The 17,159-nt window shown below is 42.0% G+C and overlaps 1 long non-coding RNA gene across 1 annotated transcript in view; it reads right to left on the reverse strand.

The window, feature by feature from the left end:
• Positions 1-1,118: 1,118 nt before the first annotated feature.
• The window catches only part of LOC131812969 (uncharacterized), a 34,369-nt gene continuing 18,328 nt past the window's right edge, over positions 1,119-17,159 (reverse strand). Inside the window, exons 3-5 of the long non-coding RNA XR_009346564.1 lie at positions 12,125-12,166; positions 2,035-2,097; positions 1,119-1,822 (exon numbers count right to left, since the gene is read on the reverse strand). This is a non-coding gene — a long non-coding RNA (uncharacterized LOC131812969). The remainder of the gene's footprint in view (positions 1,823-2,034; positions 2,098-12,124; positions 12,167-17,159) is intronic.

A 17,159-nucleotide genomic window follows, 5' to 3' on the forward strand; every position in this document is an offset into this window, starting at 1 on the left:
GCTTGCTCCTAACCCGTCTCCCTGTGGCCTTGACCTCCTCCAATCAGGTTTCCACTCTGCAGCCAGAGTGAAATCACAATTTAAAAAATTACATCCAAGTATTAAATGCAGTCGTGAAGGACAACAGATCTCCGCCCCGTATCAACCCCAGTCCCCTTAGCCCTCACCCCAGAGACAACTTCCAGCCCCTTTAGCTTCCATTTACAGGATCTCTGATACTTTCTGATAACACGCTTCCACTTCTGTCTCTGGACATACAGATCTTAAACGTTATTCATTGCTGGGATAGGTAAGGGCTTAGCTCACAGAAAACACTATTTAAATACTGTTCACTGAAGAGCCAAGTAGTGTATTAGGGTTCTATCTTCTTCTTGGATATCACATTCCCCTGCCCCTTTGCCCTGTGCTACTTGCCATTTTCCTATTTGTATGGTCCCCAGCCACCACCACTCCCCCTTTGTGTTCTGTATTCTGTGACACTGTCCCTTCCCAGGAGACACCGCCTCCAATGTGGACTGTTCCTCCTTCGATCTACTGCATTGTCTCCTTCCTAGAGTTTCTCTGCTGCTCTTCTGGTCCATTGTTTCTGGGACATCACGTATTCCTTTCCCTTGGTTTATTCTGTTATTTTGCTGGAGCGCAGTTGTAAGCAATTTCTTTTAAAACAGATGCACTGGAGGTAAATTTTCAGAGATGATCTTTCTTCTTACATCGATCAAGTTGGGTCGGGCATATAAACTCTCACTGAAAATCATCTTCAAAATTTTGAGGACAATGAAAACATTGCATCTGCTCTTGTCAGAAGACATTTGATGCCATTTTGGCACGCAATCCTTCCCAGGTAACATGTATTTCTCTTCCTCGAATATTTTAACAGCTTCTGTTTCTGGGGTTCTGACATTTCATGTCAACGTGACTACATATGAGTTCTTAGGCATTCAATTTCTTGAGCATTCAGTGGATCTACTCTGGAGACACATGTCCTTCCACTCTGGGAAAATTTCTTGCATTATTTCTTTGTTAATTCTTCCTCCCATACCTCCCCCCTTTAAATTAGTATTTTCTGGAATGACCATGAGTCAGGTATTGAAATCCTTAAATAAATCCTTTATTCCTATTTTCTTCTTGTATTTCCTGCCTCTTTTACCTGGCTCTTATGTTCTGGGAGATCTTAAATTCATCTTTGCATTCTATTAAACTTTTTTCATTTGAGCAATTCATTGTTTAATTTCTCAGAGTTCCTTCCTTTTTTTTTTTTTTTTTTAAAGATTTTATTTATTTGACAGACAGAGATCACAGGTAGGCAGAGATGCAGGCAGAGAGAGAGAGGAGAAAGCAGGCTCCCCGCGGAGCAGGAAGCCCAATGCGGGGCTCGATCCCAGGACCCCGGGACCACAACCCAAGCCGAAGGCAGAGGCCTTAACCCACTGAGCCACCTGGGCACCCCTCAGAGTCCCTTCTTATTATTTGATTGTTCTTTGCAGTCTGTGTGTAGGCGTAGTGTGGGAGGGACAGAAGTCAGTGGCTTTCCTGCCAGCTTGGTTTAGGCCCCACCGGTCCCTCCCACTTTCTTTGCAAACGGTGGCATCTCTGAGATGAAGGCTCTCGTGGGTTCTGTGGGAGCGAACCGTTTCGTCAAGAGAGCCCTCAGACTGCGCGGAAGCTGAGAGTCCCTTGAGTGGCTCCATCAACACCTCTCTCCCATCCACTTTTTAGCTTCCAGAAATTCGCTGAAAGGTCTAGCCATGATATCTCCCCTCCTGGTTCTTTTCATCACTGTAAGTGTATATCCTTTTTATTTTTTTTCACGGCTTTTTGGAAGCTTGAGGAGAAAAAGGAGATAAACACACACGGATCAGTCAGTCAGTCATCCATACACAAAGGTCTGGGCTGATCTGTATGAAATGTAGAACAGATCACATCACCCCCACTTCCTGCCCCCCACTCCCACCCCAACTTTCATTTAAAACCCTTTAATGGTTTCACTGTTCCATGACAGGGCCTGTGGGCACTGCTTGGTTTCCCCCCACTTACCTCTTCAGGCTCCCCCGCTGCAGCCACACTGGCCTCTTGCTTCTTCTGCCTTCATACTTGTTACTGAAGCGTAACACACACAGAGAAAAACACATGTGTCCGAGGTATACAGCTGCAAGAACTTGAACAGGTCACTCATGCGACCAGTCCCCAGAGCACAAAACAGAGAACCACAAACTCTAGAAGCCAACTTTGTGTCCTGTTTCAGCCTCTCCTTCCCCAGGGAGAACCATTCTCTGACTTCCAACACCATGGGCTAGTTTTGCCTGTTTTTGTACTTGATATAGATGGAAATGGTGTCTATGCTTTTACTTTGTCTGCTTTCACTCATAAATGGATCTATGAGATTCATGCGGGATGTAACAAGCATCATTTATTTGCATTTCTGGGTAGCATCCGAATGTATGAACATACGGCAATTGCTCGATTTTGATAAATTCATCCATGTTACTAACAAGCACGTAGGCAGTTTTGAGTTCTTGGCCATTATAGGTGGTAAACGAGGAGCATTTTAGTTCATGTCTTTGGTACACATTTAAAATACGTTTAGGGGTAGGTCACTGGCTATCCATATTTTCAGCTTTAGCAGGCAAGGACAAACAGTGCGCCAAAAAGGTCCCAAGGTACATTCCCACCTGTAGTTTGCAAGGGTCCCCACTCTTCCGATGATCCTCTTCAGTGTTTGATATTTTATCTTCTTAATTTTAGCTACTCTGATAGGGGGCAGTGGTGGTATCTCACTGTAATTTTTGTTTGCATGACTCTGGTGACTCATAAAGTCTAGCATCTCATTATATGTTTACCGGCCTTTGGAAAAATCTTCTTTTGTAAGGTGCCTTTTTTAGAAAAAAATTGAATTGTCCGTTTTTTTCCCCCTACTGATTTGTAGCCATTTAAAAAATCATATTCTGAGTCCAAGTTCTTTGTAAAATATTTGAGTCGTGAACATCTTCTCCCACTCCATTAGTTAAGATCTTCACTATCTTGCTGGTATTTTTTAGGAACAGAATTTCTTAATTCTAGTACATTCAATTGATGAATTTTTTTCCTCATTTAAAATGTTAGCCTTTTTGTGTCCTGTTAATGCAGATTTGCCTTACGCCCAGGTCACACGACTGGTCTCCTATGTTTTCCTCTAAAAGCTTTACTGTTTTCCCTTTCACATTTAGCTCTACAAATTGTCTGGAATTGATTTTTGTGTCTAATGGGAGGCAGGAGTTTACAGACACTTTTTTTCACGTGGATATCCAATTACCCCAGCACCATTTATTGAAAAAGCCACCTCTTTCCCACTGGACTATGGTGTCACCTTTGTCATAAATGTGGTAATCATCTATGTGTGGGTCTTTTTCCAGATTCTCTCCTCTGTTCCACTGGTCAGTTTGTTTATTCTTGTGCCAATGGCACAATGTCTGAACAACTATAGCTTTATTAGAAATCTTGGGGGTGCCTGGGTGGCTCAGTGGGTTAGAGCCTCTGCCTTTGGCTCAGGTCATGATCTCAGGGTCCTGGGATGGAGCCCCACATCGGGCTCTCTGCTCAGCAGGGAGCCTGCTTCCCTCTTTCTCTCTCTGCCGCCTCTCTGCCTACTTGTGATCTCTGTCTGTCAAATAAATAAATAAATAATCTAAGAACTCTTGGCCTCAGTTTTGTTTCTTTTCAATACAGTACCCTAGGCAACCTTGGCTATTCTTGGGCACTGTATTGGCCATGCCCCCTTTCCAACCCCAGGGCCTTTGCTTGTGTCCCTTCGGCTGAAACACCCTTCCCTCCTCTCATCTCTGGGTGAGAGCCCATCTCAGGTGTCACCTCCTCACAGAAGCTTTCTCTGAACTCCCTGACCAAGTTAAGCACACGGTGAAAACCCTCATAACACCATCCACCTCACATCTGTAACACTGATCACAATTCAATTTTACACTTATTCCTGTGGTTAGTCGATCAATGCTTATTTCTTCCCTAGTCTGTCGAACTCCGTAAGGAACGGGATCTTGTATGCTTTATTTATCAATCCGGTTTCCGGTCTGAGGACAACAAGTTGCAAAAGCAAACTGAACTAGTCATTTAATACTTTGGAGTAAATGAAGGAAAAAGTCCCTTACGGCAGTTGGAGCATGTGTGTCGTGGGTGCCTGTGTATGTGCTCTGCGTGCGTGAGTGTGTGGGAGAGCGGGAGCAGGAACAAAGAGGCCACAGCTTAGGAGCTGCAGGTCCGGGGAGACGGACCCACCCTCTCCAGCTGTCCTTGCCCCTCTCTGTCCACCCCGCCCCCCACCCTGCCCTGTCCAGCGCTCCCAGAAGCCTCTCTCCTTCCTGAGTGGCTGGAGGAAGACGCTGGTCTCCAGCTGCCTCCGCTCGGCTGCCCTTGTGCAGTTGTCTGCCAGTTGTGCGCGCCGATTACCATGAATGCCACCATCTGGTACGCCACGTGGACATCATAATCTTTTCTTAATTACATTAGCAGCGCAATCAGTTACTGCATTACAAGGCCGGCGATGAGCTTTTAAATCTTGGTGGAAATCATAAATAATTGCACTAAGTACCAGGCGCCAGATGTGTGTGCCAACTTCGGTTGCACTAGATAAATAGTAACCTTACAAGAGTGTTAGCAGGCGGTCCGGCCGGCCACCAGGCCACACCACACCTGGGCCCCACCGCACGAAGGCCCCCACCGACCGTGCACCTGAGCGGAGGCCGGGGAAGGGCTCAGAGGTGCTCTGTGTGTGTGTGTGGGGGGGGGGGGTGTGTCTGTCTGTGTGTGCTGGGGGTGGGGGGTGCCAGGCAGAGAGAGGCGTTCTCAGAGCCAGCGAGGGTGCAGGAGGAACACGGAGAAAGACAAAGGGAAAGCGATGTGGGTGGAGGCGAAGGGCGAATGGGAGCGCAGCACGAGAGAGGGGCGGAGCCGGAGACATGAGTGCGGAGAGAACAGGGGCCCAGAGAGAGACACTCAGAGAGACACGGAGGAATGGCTGAGACCCACAGAGTGTGACAGAGGCAGCGATCAACAGAGTGTGAGTAAAAAGTCCCAGATGAGCAAGGAGGCTGAGAGGACTAAGGGCAGGCATCTTCCTGCTGACCTTTCGCTCCTGGCCTGCTGCTGGGAGGAAGCTCAGGCCCCAGCTCGGCTCTTAAGGCTGCTGACATATGGCCAGAAGGTAGGTGAGGCAACCGCCAGGCCTGGGGGCTTCCAGCAGGGTCCTCAAGGCTCTGAGAGGAAACTGCCTTTCCTTCCTTCTCTCCCTCTTTCTGAAAACCTCCGGCACCTATGAAGGAGGAAGGGGGCCACAGACGGTCCAGAGCAAGCAATTCTGGCCTGTGCAGAGAGAGCTACCAGAGTTGCTTTCGATGAGAGAAGTCTCAGGATTGGGGGTGTGTGTGGGGGTCTCTCCGAGGAGGTGACTTCTAAGTTGAGATATGTACGATAAGCCACAGCCAAGTGAAGAGCAAGTGCAAGAAGGAGAGAATGTTCCAGAAGAGGGGAAAGAGCATGTGCAAAGGCCCAGTGGCAGGAAGGAACTTAACATGTTCAGGAATCAGACAGAGGGACGCCTGGGTGGCTCAGTCATTTAAATGTCTGACTCTTGGTTTTGGCTCAGGTCATGACCTCAGGGTCCTGGGATCAAGTACTGCATTGGCTCCACACTTAGCAGGAAGTCAGCTTGAGGATTCTCTCTTTCTCCCTCTGCCCCTGCCTCCATCTGCTCATGCATGCTTTCACTCTCACTTGGTCTCTCTAAAATAAATAAATCTTAAAAAAAACCCCAAAAAACCAAAACTATACATCTAAAAAAAAAAAAAAAAAAAAAAAGGAAGAAGAAGAATCAGAGAGAGAATAGATATGGCTCAAGCAAAGAAAACAATGGAGAAAGGAAACTTGAGATAAAATGGATGACAGAAGATGTGCTTGTTTCTACTCACTCCTGAAATCTTACCAAAATGGGCTTTAATGGAATTTCAAGATGTATAAACCCACAGGGTACAGAGAACAGGAGAGGAAACAAAAGCAGATGGAGTTATTAACTAAATTTTGGAACCTAGGAAAATGGATGATGGCCACTGACTTGCAGAGTAGGGAAAGCTGAAATCTGAGCCTGCAGGAAGGGAAGCCAACTAGGAGCAAACCAACTGGCCCCAGAGACCTGAAAAAGGCTCAGGGATGGAGGCTAGGTCCTTCCGAAGGGGGCTGGGAGGGAGTAACATGAGAAGTAAGGTTCAAGCCTCAGTCGGCCAGGGGACCAACCACACTTCCCACCACAGCTAGAGACACGAAGTTTACCCTCTGAGAGATTGACTGGAGGCTCCTTACTTGCAACATTAGCTACGCACAGGGTGAGGCCCACACTTAAACCAGCATCCCTGTCCTCTCCTGGTGCTCAGAGGATGCTGGCAGATGGCTAAGCGCTGTCTCTGTGCCTCCTTCTCCCTCCAGGTTTCAGGCAACTGGAAAATTTCTTTTCTGGGAAAACTGCCTGGGACAAGGGAAAAGGTCTACAGAGACCACCAGAGGCCCTCCAGTGAAACTGCCAGTGGGTCTCCGATCACCCTGGATGAGCCCCACCCACGTACACAGAGCTTCGAGTCAGGTCCATACACAATACTCTGAAATATGAATGACAGCCAATTATCTCCAGATACCTGTAGAAGTCTCTAGAATGAAAGACAGAGACCAGAGATTTAGGTACATAGGAAAAGGCAGGTAGGAGGAAAGAGAGACACTATAGGGAGCTGGGAAACATTTGACTAAACCTCTATAAATAATATCCTCTGAAAGATAAGACCCTGCAGCCATAAAATGAGATTAGAATGCGATCTATGTATTTTTTTAAAGGAATACTGAGAGAATACAGAAAAGCTGGAAGGTAAAGTTTAGAGAATCCAGGAGTTAGAATAAAAAGATAGAGATAATTTTTTAAAATAGAAGGCAAAATATGAGAAAATTTAGGGATATTATTTAGAAATCGTAGAACACCAAGAATAAAGAGAGATCTTAGAAATTTTCAGAAATGAACAAAGTTGTACACAAGGAACTGGGAACCAGAATGGTATGGAATTTCCAAAAAGCAACTCTGGAAGTTAGAAAATGTGGGGCAAAGATTTACAAATGATAAGGGGAAATTATTTCCAGCCAAGAATTCTGAGTCTCACCTAGTTATCAATTAACTGTGAAAGAAGAATAAATACATTTTTAGACGTGCAAGATTTAAAAATATGTATCAGCGCCGTTGCATTCCTTTTCAGGGTGCTAAGAAGATATGCTATGGCTAAATGACAGAGAAAAGCAAGAAAGAGAAAAGCATGTAATATGGGACGTGAGATCCAACAGAAAGGCAGAGGGAATGATGGGAAGGAAATGTACAAAGAGGACAGTCGTATGCCATGGAGGCCTGCAGAAAAATCACCCTGGAGCATCACAGGAATATGGAAGGCCGCAGAAGAGCTATATCCAGTGGAGAAAAAAAAAATATGATAGATTATCTGGTGAGTTTGATCATCATATCTGGAGGGGTATTTTAGTTCATTGGCAAGTCTGAAGCAGAAGTGGTCAAGAATCAGAAAACCAGGCAAATATAAAAAAGAAACAAATTGTTAACACCGGGAAAAACAAAAGTTGTACAGGAAAAGAAATGTATTAATAGTACACTATGTGGCTCAGCTGTGACCAATCTTTGCATAGGACTAATTATATAAATATTGAGTATTTGATTAATAAAAGTTGTCATATAATCATGTTGGAAGAATGAGAAGAAGGGAAGTGTATGATGTGATGTGAAAGAACTAAATCTTTGGGGCACCTGGGTGGCTCAGTCACTTGGCATCTGCCTTCGGCTCGGGTCATAATCCCAGGGTCCTGGGATCGAGCCCCGTGTCAGGCTCCCTGCTTGGCGGGAAGCCTCCTTTCCCTTTCCCACTCCCCCTGCTTCTGCTCCTGCTCTCACTGTCTCCCTCTCTCTGTCAAATAAATAAATAAAATCTTAAAAAAAAAAAAAAAAAGAATTAAATCCTCATCTGATTCTCACTAGAAAGTCAACAGATATTTTTCCAGAATGTGGAACTAGCAGCATAAACCGTTGCCTTGAAGTACAAAGGCAAATAGCAGAAGAGATCACTAAAAGCTGAAAGTTGCTGTCTCATGGGAGGGGAAAATGAAGATGCAGCAGAACACTTTGCACTCCTGGGCTCATGACCCCTCCTCCATCTTCAAAGCCAGCTTCTTCCATAGCAATCTTCTTTCATAGCATCTTCCAACCTCTCTTTCTCTCTCCCTCTGCTTCTGTTGTTTTATCAACTTTTCTTCACCTTGAACTTCCTGCCTGCTTCTTACAGGGACTCTAGGGATTACAGTTAGACCTCACCGGGATAATCCAGTCTAATGCCCCCATTTCAAGATCCTTTACTTAATACACCACCCTGTCCCTTTTACCATGTCAGGTGACATAATCACAGGTTCTGGAGACAAAATATGCACATCTTGGGAGGCCATTAAGCACCTACAATGTTAACCTTTTTGACATTAAGGGGAGGAACAACTAATTTTCCTTTTTACGGTTATTTTTGTAACATTTATACTGTGCTCAACTTCCATATATGTTACACAACGTACATGTGTGAGCCTCCACCTGTATACTCTTAGTATGAGAGTCAGGTAGACAGCCCAGGTAGGCAGTCACCATTCCAGGCCCTTCTATGTTGTCTTGTGGTACATTCAGGGCCAAGGGAAACTCTGCATTTATATGACTTGCCCATAGGCTGTATGGGTCACACTCCCTACCACATGGTCTAAAGTGGGCTCTGGAATAATCATAGCCTTGGATTTTAGAGATCCAAACTCAGAATCCACGCTCAGGAGAACAGCATATTTTATTAATGTACCAATAAAAAGGAAGAGGGAATCTGTTACAAAGAGATGTGCTGTCTTCTTAGGTTCATAGAGAAATACCTCAATAAAATGACTGTAAACCCACAAACTACAGAGAGGTTAAGAAATGATGTCCGTGGAGGATTCTGCCTCTAAGAATTAAGTCGTCCAGAAAGTTGAGGTTTACACAAAAAAGTATACTTCAGACTATAGGAGCGGGAGCAGTGGAAAAAAGAAAACAATTAAAAACAGCCCCACTGAGTGGCGGAAGAGAAACACTGAGAACTTTGGAGCAGATTGGATGGCTATGAAATGTCAAATGGGACCTTGAAGCAGAAGAGACTAACAGAAAGGAAAAGTTAGATGGAGAATTAGAGAAGGGGCCCCATCTTAGCTGTCACTACGCCAGAAACGGTGCGCGAGGAAATGTGCCAAAGAGCAGAATGAGTCTCCCCAAGGGAACCACACCCAGAGAGCCCGTGTGAAACGGCTCCTTTCACACACACACATGCGCACACACATGTATAAACACACAAATGCATGTGCATGTACACGCACACATACACACAAGCACACACAGATATGCACACATATATGTGCATATGCACACACAGGTGCACACAGGCACGCACATGTGCACACAAACACACACGTACACACAGTGTATCGTATCACTGGGAGCAACTGGGAACTCTCGACTTAAGACCCCAGGGCATCTAAACCAAGGAGTTACAGAAAATCTGGACAAATTTGAGAGGAAAGAGGAAGAAGAGTGGCACAAAATAGCGGAAGCGTTACAAAGGGAGTTTCAAGGTGATGGAACCGTTATAACTGGAGATCAAGTTATTACTTGGCCCCTAGGAGAATGGGTTGATAAATCTAAGGCATTAGAACTCTCTAAGGCAGTGGTTCGTAGCTCCCGCTGCACATGAGAATCACCTGGGGAACCTTTTCAACACAGTGATGCTTGAGCACCACCCCAGATCAAATAAATCAGTCGGCATCTTGGGCAAGCGTTCTCAAACTCGAGTAGGCATAAGAATCCCCTGAAGGGTCTGATAAAACACTGATTTCTGGGCTCCAGCCCCAAGTTTCTGATCAGTAACACCGGGGAGGAGCCTGAGAATTCTGACTTTCTAACCCATTCCCAGGTGACACTCAGGCCGCTGCCCAGGGACCCCACGTTGAGAACCGCATTTTCTAAGGAAAGGCACTGTTAAGGGAGGACAAACGAAATGGGGACCGAGCAGGACAATGAGAGATGGAGGCGGGCCGAGGTTAGATCTCCGGGGCAAGATTATCCCATTTAGGAAGCAGCACTGGGCAATATTTGTTTGTTCAGTGGATGCTTTCTGAATGGCCAGACCATTCATTCCCTCTCACTCTGGGGGACCTCCTAAGACAGTGCCTTCCCAAAAGGTGAAACACAGGAGGACCAGAAACTGCTGAGAAAATCTCCTTGAGGCACGGAACAAAGCAAGTCTGCCCCCTTGGGGATCTTGGTCCTTGCCAGGACTCCAGGAAAACAGGTCACAGTGAGTTTCGATTGAAGCTTCAGCGCAGGCATCTGCCGAGAGCGGTTTTACAGCAAAAGCGAAGTACGGGGATGAGGGCGCAGGCTTCTTTAGAACAGTGGTTCTCACACTTTGCTGCACACTGGAATTACCTGGAGAGTTTTTAATCTGCCCTGTGTAAGCTACGACCCTTCGCAATTAAATCAGAATTTCTGGGGGTGGCACTCAGGCACTCAGAGTTTATAGAACTCCCCAGGGGATGCCAAAGGGCAGACAAGTTTCAGGACAGGACCTTGCTATTCAAAGCCTGGCTGATGAACCAGCAGCCCGGGCTATTGCCTGAGAGCTTGTTAGAAACACAGAATCTCGGATCTTATCCTAGACCCACTGAATCAGAATCTGCTTTTGATCAATGTCTCCAGGGATCTGTGTGCACATAAATGTCTCAGAAGCACTGCTCTGGAAGGCCTAAGCGGTTCCAAAGCAAGATGCACTGGCGCAGCCCCAAAAACACCTACTCCAAGACACATGGCTATATCATTAGAGAGAGTTCTCTGTTCATCACTGGCATTCCAGAAACACGAGGCTCTGTGGAACAATGCTGAAGAGAAAGAAGGTGATCTCGAGCAAAATCTGCCAAGTTGTCGACAGTGGCTGCCTTCCCCAGGAGGGGTAGCGAAGCAGGAAACTTGAATTTTTGTTTTCTGTGCAATATACACTTCCTAAATCATGGGTGCAAGTGTGTGTGTGTGTGTGTGTGTGTGTGTGTGTGTATGTGTGTGTTTGGGGACTCGGTGAGGATTATCTGGATTGTGAGATTATGGGATATTTTTTAACATTTTCTTTATTAAAAAACCTAATAAACGGTAGCATTTTAAAAAAAGCAATCTACAAAGCAAAAGCTATTAGGAATACCAAGATGAATTTAGCAAAATCACAATCTTAATAGGATACCTTAATATTATTGCATTGCTTTGTCAAATCAAGTAGCAAAAAGAAATAAAAATACGGAAGCTATGAATAACTTCATTAATAAGGTTATTTACTAGAAACATTTCAAAATCTATAATGTACAGACATAGAATACATAATCTTAAACACTGCACCTAGCATTTTTTAAAAAAATGAAACACTTTCCTAGCCCGCAAAGGAAATGTAAGCCACGTGAGGGCAGAGAACATAAGTCTTGTCACCACTGATTCTCAGTGCCTAACACTGTGGCTGACATAATGTCAGCGCTCAAGAAATATTTATTATAGGAAGAAGGCTATATTTTCAAACCTAAATGCAATAAAATAAGAAGTTGAAGAGGAAAGTTTGAGCAAATCAAAAGATCAAAGCATTTGGAATACAAAAGAAACTCTTCCTCAAATAATCTTTAAAGTCAATATAATATTGACTGCAACTCCAGAGAACTTTTCGTGGAATTTTACAAGCTGATTCTAAAATTAATATGGAAGAGCAAATGCACACACATTTACTGAATAAACATTAAACATAACATTTGTGTTCATCTATAAGATTCATAACTTTGCAAATTAAAATGGTGAGAAATTAAAATGGTGTGACATTGGTACAGGAGAAATCAACAGGTAAGAGAACTGAGTCGAGTTCACATATATCCTATCCATTGATTTATTAATCTAAATAAGATGCCATATCAAATAGGCGAGGAAGTTATATACCCCTTGACATATGAAAAAATAAAAGTAAATCCTTACCTCACACTATCCATAAGGAAAATTTTCCAAGGGATAAAAGTCCTAAAGCAAAACACAAAACAATTGTGTGAGGAGAAATATAGGAGATTATATGATCAACCTGGGAAGCTTCTTAAATAATGCACGAAACCCAAAAGCCATAAATGCAACATTTAGTAAAAGTTGACTACTCTATAAGCCATGAGTCTTGCAAATCATTAAGAAAAAGACAAACTAGAATAGGAAATGGACAAAGACTATGAACAGGCAATTCACAGAAAAGGAAATGCAAATGGGCAGTAATCATATATAAAAGATGTTTCATTTTACTAGTAATCGGGACGAAATGCAAAGTAAAATAAAGGAACAATTTACAACCACGAGTTCAGCAAATTTTTTTCAAGATCAAGTATAACAAGTGTTGACAGGATGGGGGTAAAAGATTTATACAGTATAAGAGGAATATAAAATGTATATGAAAATGTACATAGAATGGCATTCCCACTTTGAAGGGCATTTAGGCAGCATCAAAATGAAAAAATGAATATTCTATATAACACCACAACTTTGCTTCTTACAGAAACCCTGGCATGCATTCCTAAGGCAGCTAGTACGTGATTTTGACTGCAACATTCCCTTTAATAGCAAAATCTGGAAATAATCTTAGCGTCCAAGCAAAATGTGGTTGAATAAACTATATTAAATCCATACTATGCAATAAACTGCAACGGTGAAAATCAGTTTTATGCATAGATACTGACAGGAAAGATGCTATTACTGACAGAAAAAGAAAGATACAGAAGAGCATATACAATAGGATACTCTATATGTTAAAAAAAAATCCACAGCAAAACTATTTTCTCTAAGTGCATATACATAAATGCCAAAAAATCGGAACGCCACTCAATATGGCAAAGTGAAATAATGCGGTGCCCCTTTCTGCTCTCATCTAGAATCTTCCTAGAAATCCTATATAAAATATGCCACAAAATTTTCAAAACTATTGAAAATAGTTTCAATCTCTCTTTCTGTCTCATACACACACACACACACACAAATACACATAAATGAAAATGTTCAGATATGAGAAATCAAGAGGGATGTTTTTAAAAACCAGAGCTGTAGATGTGCAAACTAAAGTTCACTAGCCCTGAGGTGAGAGACCAGACATTAAATAGATAATTAATTTGGATAAGTCTTAAAACAATGCTGCATTATATTTCTAGACAAAATAACATGCATAGTGTGGGAGGGAGTGGTCATCCGATCCCTGGACAGGTTAGGAGAAGGGAGTGAATACCGACTAACCTGGACTTTGGTAATTCAAGCATGAGTTATAAGAATTTAAGCTTATCATCTGAAAGCGGAGAAATAGATGCTAGAACTTCCAAACCACTGGAGGAGAACAAAGGAAGGGAAGGAATAAAGGAATCTGATCCATCACCGACAAGGCAGAAAATAGGAGGAGGGAGAGAATAAGTAGAAAGCATAGGAAACAGCACAAGATGGTCGGAATACAAGTTAGTACTAAAAATAAATATAAGTGGACCAACTCTGCCAATTCAAAGACAAAGATGCTTAGACTGGGGAAGAAAAAAGCGAACAGCTATAAGCAGTGTAAGATTACGTCTCAGGAAGACTGAATATAAAAGAACAGAAAATGTTAAATCAGAGAAATTTAATTAAAAAATAACTTAGAAAGTGGTGTAGCTATATTAACATCCGGCAAAATAGATTTTGAGGCAAAAGTAGAGATAAACAGTGATGTTACATAATGATACAAAACAATTAAGGGAAAAGATGTAAGAATCTTGGGGCACCTGGGTGGCTTAGTCGGTTAAGTCTCCGACTCTTGATTTTGGCTTGAGTTATGATCTCAGGGTCGTGATAGCAAGCCACATGTTGGGCTTGTGCTGCGTATGGAGCCTGCTTAAAATTCTCTCTCTCCCTCTCTCTCCCTGCCCCCCCAAAAAACCAAAAACATTTAAGAATCTTAAATTTGTATGCACCTAACAACAACCTCAAAATTTTATACAGCCAAACATGGCTGGAATTATAAGGAAAAGCAGACACATCCACAATCACAAAGGGAGATGTTTAATGAACTCTCCCTCATTACATGTCAAGCAGATGAAAAATAAAGTTAGTAAAGATAAGGAAAACTTGAACAATACAATTAACGAGCCTGAATGTGTAAATCTGTTTAGAACCCTGTACTTAAAATTTAGAGATAAATCAATCTTTTTTAAAAAATATTTTATTTATTTATTTGACAGAGATCACACGTAGGCAGAGAGGGGGAAGCAGGCTCCCTGCTGAGCAGAGAGCCAGATGTGGGACTCAATCCCAGGACCCTGAGATCATAATCTGAGTTGAAGGCAGAGGCTTAACCCATTGAGCCACCCAGGAGCCCCTAAATTAATCTTTTCAAGCATCTATGGAACAGTTATAAAAATAACCAAAAGCTAGACCAGACTAGTCTTTGAAAACTCCAAGACATGCAGATCATATACTCTGACAACAAATAAAATTAGAAATAAATTACAAATAGATGGCTAACACACCCCATTTAGAAAATTTAACAAAAATAAAAGTACTGTATTTTAAAAATATGGAAAGCAATACTGAAAGAAGAAAGTGCTTCAAAAAGATGGAAAATCACCACGTTAAGCATCCAAACTAGTAGTTAGCAAAAAAGTAACTAAGTAAACTCAATGGACAATGATAAAAATGAGAACAAAGAAAACAGAGATCAATTATCTATCAATTAAATTAACAGGAGACAGGAGGAACACCTGAGTGGCTCAGTCGGTTAAGCATCTACCTTCAGATCAGACCCTGATTCCAGGGTCCTGAGATCGAGCCCCACATCGGACTCCCTGCTCTGTGGGGAGCCTGTTTCTCTGCTTCTCCTTCTGCCTCTCCCTCTGTGTGGTCTTTCTCTCTAATAAATAAATAAATCTTTAAAAAAATTAATAGTAGAGAATATTTTTTAAGTCCCTCAATCAGTTCTTTGCAAAGACTAATAAAATATACGAACCTCTACCATGATTTATCAAGAAAAAAGAGAGAGCAGGCACAAATAAACAATATTAAGAATGAACAGCAGGGGGACAGAACTTCAGACATAATAAATCGTATGAGGACACTGCAAAAAGTTTATAACAATGAATTAAAAATGTGAACAATTTCATAGATAAGTGTAATTTATAAAAGCGATACAAGAAAGAAGAAACAACCTGAATGGAGTTTTAATCACTAATAAAATGGTATCCATATTTTAGAATTCATCCACAAAAGCAAAACAAAACAAAATCATCCAGCACTGATGATTCTATAGGTGACTTACCAAAACTTCAAGGAATAGAAAATCCTTATTCTTTACAACATGTTTTAGTGAATGGGGGAAAAAATGGGAAAGCTCCTTAACACATTTTATGAAGAAGGGACAACATTAATACCAAAACAGACAAGGAAGCTACAAGGACTGCCTGTTGTAAGACATGGGAACATAGACATAAAAATCTAAATATTAAACAAATTGAGCAATGAGTGAAAAATAGAGCAAGACATTATAACAAGCAGAGATTATTTGAGGAAAGCATAGATAGTTTAGAACTTAAAATATTAATGTAATTAGCCCAGTAATATATACATATTTTTAAATTTTATTTACTTTTTTTTTTTTTTTTAGAATTTATTTATTTATTTGACAGAGAGAGATCACAAGTAGGCAGAGAGGCAGTCAGAGAGAGAGAGGAGGAAGCAGGCTCCCCGCTGAGCAGAGAGCCCGATGCGGGACTCGATCCCAGGACCCTGGGATCATGACCTGAGCCGAAGGCAGTGGCTTAACCCACTGAGCCACCCAGGCGCCCCTAAATTTTATTTACTTTTTAAAGTAATCTCTATACCCAATGTGGGGCTCAAACCTACGACTCCAAGACCAAGTGTTGCATGCTCCACTGACTGAGCCAACCAGAAGCCCCATAGCCCAGTAATACTAAAACAAGCAAACAAACAAACAAACAAAACCATTATCATCTCAACATATGTGGGGAAAAGCACGTGATAAAATTGAATACTTATTTATGAAAAGTTACCTAGGAAATAGAAAGGAGCTTATCTGGTTTTCATAAAGGGTATGTACTGGTCAAAGGGCATAAACTTCCAGCTATAAGATGAGTAAGTTCTGGGACAGGTACAGCATGGTGACTGAATAATTGTATTGTACATATATAAGTTGCTAAGAGCATAAATCTTAACCATTCTCACAATGACCACCACCATCACAACAAAACTGGTAATTATGTGAGGTGAGGTGAGGAGGTACTAACTAACCTTATGATAATCATTTTGTAATATATACATACCGTAATTCATCACATGGTACAACTTAAACTTGCATGATATATATGTCAATCATATCTAAATAAAGCTGGAAAAAAATAAGGTTAAAAAAAAAGTTTCAACATACATGATAGTACTGAAGAGTGAAAAGCATTTCTGTGAAATTCAGAAAGAAGCAAAAAAAGACCATCACCACCTGTATTCAATATTAGACAAATATAATTGAGGAGACCAAAGACGAAGGATATATGGATTAGAAATGACAGAACTGACATTATTCCCAGATTTAAAAATCATTGCGTATGTTTGAAAAAATTCCAGGAAAATCTACCAACACACTATCAGAAGAATAGAGTTCCTCAAGCCTGCTAAATACAAATCATATATATAAAAATTGACTGCATTCCTATCCAGTAGGAACAGTTAAAAAGTGTAATTCAAAAAGAAGACACCATTCGCCATGACAACATCCGGAAGATGCATAAGAACTTTGAAAATCATCAAACTTCCCTGAAGGGCATAAAAGGGCTGAATGCAGGGATAACTAATTCATGTTAGTGGATGCAAAGACTTGGTATCACAAAGATGGCAATTGTGTCTAAACTGAAGGACAGATTTGACACAATGTCATTCCAAAACATCAAGGGAATTCTCCATGGAACTTGATAAGCAGATCCCAAAGTATTTATGGAATTATAAAGGGTCAAAA

This window comes from Mustela lutreola, chromosome 12, assembly GCF_030435805.1.
Source record: "Mustela lutreola isolate mMusLut2 chromosome 12, mMusLut2.pri, whole genome shotgun sequence".
In the NCBI taxonomy this organism is placed as follows: Eukaryota; Metazoa; Chordata; class Mammalia; order Carnivora; family Mustelidae; genus Mustela; species Mustela lutreola.